Source organism: Mesoplodon bidens (assembly GCF_964165515.1).
Source record: "Mesoplodon bidens genome assembly, chromosome: 7".
Lineage (NCBI taxonomy): Eukaryota > Metazoa > Chordata > Mammalia > Artiodactyla > Ziphiidae > Mesoplodon > Mesoplodon bidens.
The window spans coordinates 58,257,244-58,267,106 of NC_138164.1; the positions used below are offsets into that span (position 1 = coordinate 58,257,244).

The 9,863-nt window shown below is 39.0% G+C and overlaps 1 pseudogene across 1 annotated transcript; it reads right to left on the bottom strand.

The window, feature by feature from the left end:
- Positions 1 to 5,181: 5,181 nt before the first annotated feature.
- On the bottom strand, positions 5,182 to 8,575 carry LOC308620789 (olfactory receptor 51H1-like; annotated as a pseudogene). The gene is made up of 2 exons: positions 8,513 to 8,575; positions 5,182 to 6,158 (listed from the first exon to the last, which is right to left on the bottom strand). The product of its transcript is annotated as an olfactory receptor 51H1-like (transcript).
- Between the last annotated feature and the right edge of the window lie 1,288 nt (positions 8,576 to 9,863).

Sequence of the window (9,863 nt, forward strand, 5' to 3'; positions counted from 1 at the left end):
CTATGTTCATAGTAGCACTATTTACAATAGCCAAGATATGGAAACAATCTAAATGTCCATCAACAGATGAATGGATAAAGATGATGTGGTATATATACAATGGAATATTACTCAGCCATCAAAAAGAATGAAGTAATGCCATTTGCAGCAACATGGATGGACCTAGAGCTTATCATACTAAGTGAAGTAAGTCAGAAAGAGAAAGACAACATATGATATCACTTATATGTGGAATCTAAAATACAATACAAATCAACATATCTATGAAACAAAAAAAGATTCACAGATATAGAGAACAGACTTGTGGTTGCCAAGGGAGGTGGGGGGGAGGGGAGGGAAGGAATGGGAGCTTGGGATTATCAGAGGCAAACTGTTGTATACAGGATGGATAAACAACAAGGTCATACTGTATAGCACAGGGAACTATAGTCAATATTCTCTGACAAACCATAATGGAAAAGAATATGAAAAAGAATATATATATATACACACATATATATATGTATGTATATACATACATATATATGTGTGTGTATAACTGAGTCACTTTACTGTAAAGAAGAAATTAATGCAACACTGTAAATCAACTATACTTCAATAAAATTTTTTTAAATGAAAATAAATAAAAACAAAGATTTTAGACCAAAAAAATAGAAAAAATTAATCAAACCAAGAGCTCGTTTCTTGAAAGGATAAAGATCAACAAACCTCTGGCCAGGCTCACCCAGAAGAAAAGACAAAGGACCCAAATAAACAAAATAAGAAATGAAAGAGGAGAAATAACAACCACTACCACAGAACTACAAAAGATTATAAGAGAACACCATGAACAATTAATTATATGCCAACAAACTGGACAACCTAGAAGAAATGGACAAGTTTCTAGAAACATGTAGCCCACCAAAACTGAATCAAGAAGAAATAGATAATTTGAACAGACCAATTGCTAGAGGTAAAATTGAATCTGTAATTTTAGAAGGAAAAAAAAAAACTCCCTGCAAACAAAAGTCTAAGACTGGATGGTTTCACTGGGGAATTCTACCTAATATACAAAGAAGAACTTAAACCGATCCTGCTCAAACTCTTCCAAAAGGTTGAAGAGGAGAGAACACTCCCAAAGTCATTCTATGAAGCCACCATGACCAAAACCAAAGAAAGACACTACCAAAAAACAAAAGGCCAATATCTCTGATGAATATATATGCAAAAATTCTCAATAAAATATTAACAAACTGAGTCCAACAACACATAAAAAGGATCATACACCACAACCAAGTTGGATTCATCCCAGGGTGACAAGGATGGTTCAACATATGCAAATCAATCAATGTGATACATACCACACAAACAAAAGAAAAGACAAAAAACACATGATCATCTCAATTAGATACAGAAAAAGCATTTCATAAACTTTAACATCCATTCATGATAAAAACTCTCACCAAAGTGGGTACAGAAGGAATATACTGCAGCATAGTAAAAGCTACTTATAATAAATCCACCACCAACATAATACTCAATGGTGAAATACCAAAAGCCTTCCTTCTAAAATCTGGAACAAGACAAGTATGCCCACTCTCACCACTGTTATTCAACATAGTACTGGAAGACCTAGCCACATCAATCAGAAAAGGAAAAGAAGTAAAAGGAATCCAAACTGGAAGGGAAGAGGTGAAATTGTCATTATATGCAGATGACATGATACTATATATAGAAAACCCTAAAGACTCCACACAAAAACCACTAGAACTGACAAACGAATTCAGCAAAGTAGCAGGATGCAAGATGAACAAACAGAAATCTGTCACATTTCTTTACACTAGCAATGAAATATCAGAAAGGGAAAGTAAAAAAATTCCCTTTTACAATCACATCAAAAAATATATATGTAGGAATAAACCTGACCAAGGAGGTTAAAGATTTGTGTGCTAGGAACTAAAAAACATTGAAAAAAGAAATTGAAGGTGATTTTTAAAATGGAAAGATATCCCATGCTCTTGGATTGGAAGAATTAATATTGTTAGAATGGCCATACTACCCAAAGCAATCTATAGATTTAATGTGATCCCCATCAAATTACCCATGACATTTTTCACCAAACTAGAGCAAATAATCCTAAAATTTATGTGAAACCATAAAAGACCCAGACTTACCAAAGCAATCCTGAGGGAAAAGAACAAAGCTAGAGGCATAACCCTCTCAGACTTCAGACAATACCACAAAGCAACAGTAATCAAAACAGTGTGGTACTGACACAAAAACAGACATATGGATCAATGGAACAGAACAGAAAGCCAACAGACCTACGGTCAATTAATCTTCAACAAAGGAGCAAGAATATACAGTGGAGAAAGGACAGTCTCTTCTGCAAGTGGTGTTGGGAAAGCTGGACAGCTACATGCAAATCAATGAAGTTCAGAACACTAACTCACACCATACACAAAAAAAAACTCAAAATGGCTTAAAGACTTAAATATAAGACATGACACCATAAAACTCCAGAAGAGAATATAGGCAAAACTTTCTCTGAAATAAATTGTAGCAATGTTTTCTTCAGTCTCCCAAGGCAATAGAAATAAAAGTAAAAATAAACAAATGAAACCTAATCAAACTTATGAGCTTTTGCACAGCAAAGGAAACCATAAAGAAAACAGAAAGACAGTCTGTGGAATGGGAGAAGGTATATACAAACAATGAGAAGAAAAATGGCTTAATTTCTGAAATAAACAAATAGCTCATACAGCTCAATATCAAAAATAACCAAACAACCCCATCAGAAAAATGGGCAGAAGACATAAACAGACATCTCTCCAAAGAATATGGATGGCCAATAAGAGGCACATGAAAAAATGCTCAACATAGCTAATTATTAGAGAAATGAAATCGAAACTACAATGAGGTGTCACCTCACACCAGTCAGAATGGCCATCACCAAAAAGTCTACAAATGTTAAATGCTGGAGAGGATGTAGAGAAAAAGGAACCCTCCTACACTGTTGGTGGGAATATAAACTGGTGTAGCCACTATGGGGAATAGTACAAACATTCCTTAAAAATCTAAAAAGTTGCCATATGATCCAGCAATCCCACTCCTGGGCATATACCCAGACAAAAGTATAATTCAAAAAGGTATATGTACCCCTATGCTCATAGTAGCACTATTTATAATAGCCAAGATACGGAATCAACCTAAATGTCCATTGACAGATGAATGAAGATGTAATATACAGATACACACACACACACACACACACACACACAATGGAATATTATTCAGCCATTAAAAGGAATGAAATAATGTCATTTGCAGCAACATGAATGGACCTAGAAATTATCATACTAAGTGAAGTAATTCAGACAAAGATAAATATCATATGATATCACTTATATGTGTAATCTAAAAATATGATAAAAAGGAACTTATTTACAAAACAGAAACAGACTCACAGGCATAGCAAACAAGCTTATGGTTACCAAAGGGGAATGGGAGGAGGGATAAATTAGGAGTTTGGGAGTAGCAGATACAAACTACTATATATAAAATAGATTTTTTTTAAAGTCCTACTATATAGAACATGGAACTATATTCAATATCTTGTGATAAACTTTAATGGAAAAGAATATGAAATAGAATATATATGTGTGTGTGTGTATAAATGAATCACTTTGCTGTACACCAGAAACAAACACATTGTAAATCAACTATATTTCAATTTAATAAATAAATAAAGGCAAATGGCTAAAGTGTACATTGCTGCAAACCTACCCAGCCTCCTGTGATATAAGTGTTCAGTCAGAATGATAAGGCTCACATCTCAAAAATATCAAGTAGATGACACCAATAAAATTAAGGGCTCTGTGAAACTATCCCCCCAATCTATGCCATAAACATATCCATCAACTCCAAAAGTTTCCTCTTGCCTTTTTTATTTATTATTATTTTTATATTTGATAGGAACACAAGATCTACCCTCTTAGAAAATTTTTAAGATACAATACAGCATTGTTAATGACAGGGACTATGCTGTACAGTAGACCTCTTATCGCCAAACCCATCAAGTTGTATACACTAAATATGCACAGCTTTTAATATGCCAATCTTACTTCAATAAACTGGCTTTTTAAAAAAAATGAATCAATAAAAAGAACTCCCCTCAGGAAGGAAGAAAAAAAATAATATAGACCTGAAAGATAGGAGCTGTTAATGCTGAAGGAATTCCTTTCATTGTCTCATGCATGGGAATGGCTCACCCATCATGCAGTTACTAAGTAGTGACATCAGAATGTGGAAATTAATATTTAAATCTTTACTAATCATACCTGATAGGGTTGGCAGTTTTAGAGACAGCCATTTTGTAAATCCTAGGTGAAATTCTTTCTTAAAAAAAACGATGGAATCTAGCAACAAATGTGGACTTTTTCCTCTTGTGGGCTCTAATGCAGGCTCAGAAAGTGGACCTAACCATAATTTCAAATATCAATACTTAATCACAAGAAAATCTAAATGGACAGTGAGCAGCTTCCCTGGGCTTGGCAACACCAAACTTTCTGTCTAGCTCAAAGCAGAGACACACATGAAGAGAACCAAAAGAAAACTGCCACTCCCTAAGGTGTAAATAGGTGCTAAATGAACTCAGCAGGTACAGTATTATCCTATGTGTTTCCCACCAACCACTCCCCTTTTCTATTTCTTGGTATATGAGCTGGTTAATATTAAATGTGGGAAAAGAGGGCTAGTATTAAGGTGAATATAGCTTACTTACACATAATATTCTTATTATACATAATAGAATAGAAATATAGTTCTTCCTTAGGTTTGAAATGAAATGGGTTGGGGGTAAAATCCAGTGGGGAAAAGGATAGAAGTGCCTGCACGAATAGATATGCACACACATCCTCTCAGTGAGTCCCCTAGGCAAGGAGATGTTACAGTATATATGAGTATGAAATAGTTCAACTCTGATCAGAGCAACAAGAGGATTACCAAGATGATACTTCTACATGCTTCCAATGATCTCAGTCCCCCAAAACTGTAATTATAGAAGCTGATGCTGCCCCACAAAAGGCTCAGTGGTAAGATCTGAAACATTCAGAAACTTCAAAAGTTAACTCCACCACTAATCCTCCCCCAAGATCCAGGTTGACCCACAGGGGTTGTGTGCCACTGTGTCCTTCTGCTGCTCTACGAGACATCAACCCTTTTCTGCTGGAAGTGCTTTAGGAGGCCCTGACAGATCTGCTTAGACTTGATGCAGTAGACAATGGGGTTCATGAAGGGCAGAACCAAGAAGTGCAGGTTGGCCATAAGCACTGCCAGAGCAGGGTAGCTGTGCTTCTCTACTCGGTGCAACACAGACAGCCCCAGTTTGGGCAAGTAAAAGATGAGAACAATGCAGAGGTGTGAGACACACGTGTTGAGTGCCTTTAGTTGTTTCCCAGGTGATGCAATGCTCAGCACGGTCCATAGGATCAGGGCATAGAAGAGTATGATGAGGGAAGAGTCAAAGCCCAAAGAGAGGAGGACGGAGACCAGGCCAACCAGGCTGTTGACCTGAGTCTCTGAGCAGGCCAAACCCACAAGGTCACATGCAGGCAGTAACAGTGAGAGTACACTGATCTGGGGAAAGAGCAGACACCGCAGGAGGATGGGTCCTGGGAGATTGAGCAGGACGGCCTTCTCCAGGATGGCAGGCCCCACTTCGGCCATTGCTGAGTGGGTCAGAACTGAGGCATAGTTCAGAGGGTCTCGGATGGCAACAAAGCGATCAAAGGCCATGGCCAACAGCACACCAATTTCCACATAGGTGAAGGCGTGGATGAAGAACATCTGTGCCGCACAAAGATTGAAGGGCAGCTCACCAGCACCCAGCCAGAGAGCTGCACCATGGTGGGGAAGGTGGAGGCCCAGAGGCCCAGGTCAGAGGCTGCCAGCATGGACAGGAAGAGGTACATGGGTTCGTGTAAGGCTGGATCTGTGCAGATCAGGAAGAGGATGAGACTGTTACCCAGGATGGAAACCACACAGATGAGGTTGATGGGGATGGAAACCCAATGATGAGAAGCTCCCAGACCTGGCAAGCCAGTGAGGAGGAAGGTAGAATGACCAGAAGTGCTGGTGTTGCAGGAAAATATAGTGATTCCAGGAGGGAGTTGTCCACCCTATATGTAAGAAGCATTCATTCATCTGATCACCACTTATAAAGTCCCTACCAAGAACTAAGGACTGGAAAGGAAGAGCTGCCCTGTCACCCTTTCTCAGGCCATGAGAGAAAACTCATTCCTCTGAGGAGCTCCATTCCCTCCATTTTCTGTGTAATTTAATCTTCTCCTTGAATAAAGTGATGTTGAATAAATTTTATGAGCTAATCTCTGCTTATTGCTTTAGCCTCTCAGTATCTATTCTCTCTTTGGCCTAAATAAACAACCTCCTTTCTCACTTAAGCTATACCCCAAAGCCTATCTCCAGACTGTATTCTCAAAATAAATAATGAAGAAGGGAGAATAATTTTCTGTTGAAATTTAGTATGATGTTAGGAACAAGCAGTTTAGACTCCATTTCTATTTATTCTTAGCGACAGGTTTTCCATAGTGTGACCTACCTGTTAACAAAAGAGACACATTCAAACAAATGATGTATTTTCAAAACCACCCTCTGAGGAGGCTGGTTGTTTTTTCCTCTGGTGCTGTTAAAGAACCAACATTTTCTGTGTATCTTTTCTGGAAAAGCCTTTGGAGCGCAAAGGTTCTTTCCAACGTGCTCAACAGTGACAAATTTCTCTCCCGTGAAGGTGGGTTGGCCTAGAGGAAGTATTCAACAGTTCTTTGAAGCTAAATCTGGTAAACAAGATGGGAACTGAGATGAATTCACTTTTGTTAAACTCCTTCTTACCCAATCCCACCTCCACCTCACTGGCTGCTTAAACTTGTACATTTTCTTCTGACCTTGACTTTGAGACAGTCCTATGGCCATGGGCTTAATTAGAAGGCACTTTTCTCTTAAATATCTTTTTGTTCATCCCTCTTATCATAAAAGCTGTTATGACAGCACCAAGTGCTTTGAAATTCTCCAGAGTTGGGGGCTGGAGGGTGAAGCTGACAGGTCTTGAGGGGCATCACCTACAGAGCCAGGCAGAGAATCATGAGTTTCCAGAACCCCAGGGTTAATAACATTTAGAAAGGAGCCCAGAGTGTAGTGTGTAAGCTCATATATTCCCATTACTTCACATAACATTTTTGGGCTGCAAAGCCTCCCCAGCTTCTTTCCTCTGCAATGGGAACATTTGTCTCCATTTGTCTATTAAGTATCTTCACATTGGTGTGCATTGGTGTACATTGTAAATTGAACGTCCAGCAGAACCACAAATTATAATTCCCCTTTCTCCCGAGTTCACCCTCTAAGACCTGTTGGACCTTCCTCCCTTTCCTATTATCCATGAAAACTCCAGGAAAAAAAAAAAAAAACTAGAATCTCTTTTTACTCTGTAATACGTTCCCCAAGTCAACTTTGAACTATCCCCTCCTTTCAGATCCCAATGAAAATAATCTAGCCCAAATCACCAACATTTCCCTTGATATTATAAAAGCCTCCTAACTATCCCACTTTCTTCAGTCTTTCTGTATTCTGATTCACCTTCTAAATTTCCATTTGAATCATGATCAGAATACTGAAGAAAAGGCAAGCATGGACATTGAAATGAGTATGCGCCTGGGGAGGAAACACAGTGATCATATTTGTTTCAGGAATATATCTCCTACCATAACTTTAATGATCCTCACTGGTCCCTGATGCTGCAGGATCAGGTCTAAGTAAGATCTTTATACTGGGTCCAGAAGAGGAAGGACCTTGTTCATTCGACATCTGTAGCCTATACAGTCACCTCTCCCCTAAGCCTTATAAATGCTACTCATAAGCTATCATTCTACTCATCAAACTTACCATATTTGATAATTCTTAAAATGTCTTTTTTGTTGAAATATAAAATACACATAGAAAAGCCTATATCTCCTAAATGTAATACTTGATGAATTTCCTCAAAGTGAGCACACCCATGTAACAAGCACCCAAATCAAGAAACAGAATATTGTCAGCCTCCCAGAATTCCCTTGTTACCCCTTCCAGTCACTCCATCCTCTCAATGATAAACCACTATCCTGATTTTGCCTGTATATGTCATGCATTATCTATATATATAGTCTTTTCTGTCTGCCTCCCTCCACTCAACTTTATGTCTATTTATTGAAGGAACAAATAGATGGTTTGATTTATGTTTTACAATCACCGTCTTACTAAACTGACTTTCCATTATGTGTCAAGAACTGTGCCAGGAAACAGCATACAGCAATGAAAGCTCACGTAAAGCAGGAGTCCCCTAAAGGAATGTGCTTATTTGTTCCAATGTAGGCATGTGTGATTCCACCAGCTGGTTTCTGATAATGATTATTCACAATGATAGTAAGAGTAATTGCTATCATCTATTGACTATGCTCAGACACTGAGTAAGGATGTTCCCTACCATCTTCACAGTAAAGAGCCGAGTCTCAGGCTGAATAACTTGCTGTAAGCCGAAGTGAATCATCCTGATCTCAACTCAGCCCTGATGCTCAAGGCCATGTGCTATCAGAAAGCTCTGAAACATTTACCAAACTGTCAGGCAAGACATACAGTATCTGATAGGCCAGAGCCCAGATGGAAAGGCTTTTTCTCCAGATGCCACTTAACCCATACAAAAATAGCAGCTTGAGGCCCGCCTGCGAGCAATGTTTTCATGGACTGTCATTCCATATGGCATCATATAGTTTTGCACAAAGCTTCTGTCCACAGCAGAGTAAAAGGACAACCAAGTGCCCACAATCCCACCTGAAAAATAGAACGGCCTTCTCAAGCATTTGGATCTTCTCAAGCAACTTGGACATCCTCTTTCTCTGTGGTCCCTAGAGATCCCTGCATCACTGTGCTGGAGTTAAATACACCTTGCCTTGCCCTATTTTTTCGGCCTTTTGCCAGATCTCTTGCTTTCTGACACTTCTTCAGGGTCCTAAGTTTATTTTTATTTTTTTTACTAAATAATAGTAAGAGTCAGAAAACAACACATTTGTCTTTTATAAATGCTCTCTACACATATGCTTACTTAATCCTCTGACCCTGTGGGATATCTTCCCATTTTCTGATGAAGAAATTGGATCTCAGAGAGGCTAAGTAACTTTCCCAAGGTCATGATGTTAGGTGATAGATCCAGGATTTAAATCCATGCTGGCCTAAAGACAAAGGCTACTTTCTTAACTGCTTCATATAAGAAAAAGCAATTCTGGCACTTTGTGGTTATTCGATCCTTTGTCCTCAGGCTAATTTAAAGGCCGTTTTTCTGTCCCCTCCCTCCAACCCCATCTCCCTTTAAAGCAGATGCAGAGGTTTGAGACCAGGGTGAAGTCATACGCTAAGAGAAGTGGGCGTCAAACCAGTCCAGCCAGGCCTCTCTGCTTCCATCACTCCCAGTTCTTCCAACCTTTCCACACAGGTTGTGGCTCATCGTCTGAATGCAATGGCCAATTTACCTTGCACAGCCCACCTGCACCCAAGAATTCAGCGGTGTGTGATACAAGGGAGGCTGCATCCTCCTCCCCCTGTTCTAATGCTGCAGGGTGACAAGGAGTTCACCAAAAAGTTATGCCCTTATCATGTAAAAAAAAAAAAAAAAAAAAACAATAACACTGACTTCGCAGAGTGGTTGTGAACATGGGAAAGACTATAAACTGTTTAGCACACAGTTGGCATTTATTAAAATGTAACAATAAGCAGAGACACCTAGGATTTTCACGCCCCGTATCTCATGACATCCACCTCCTTCCAAAGCCTGTGAGTGGCGT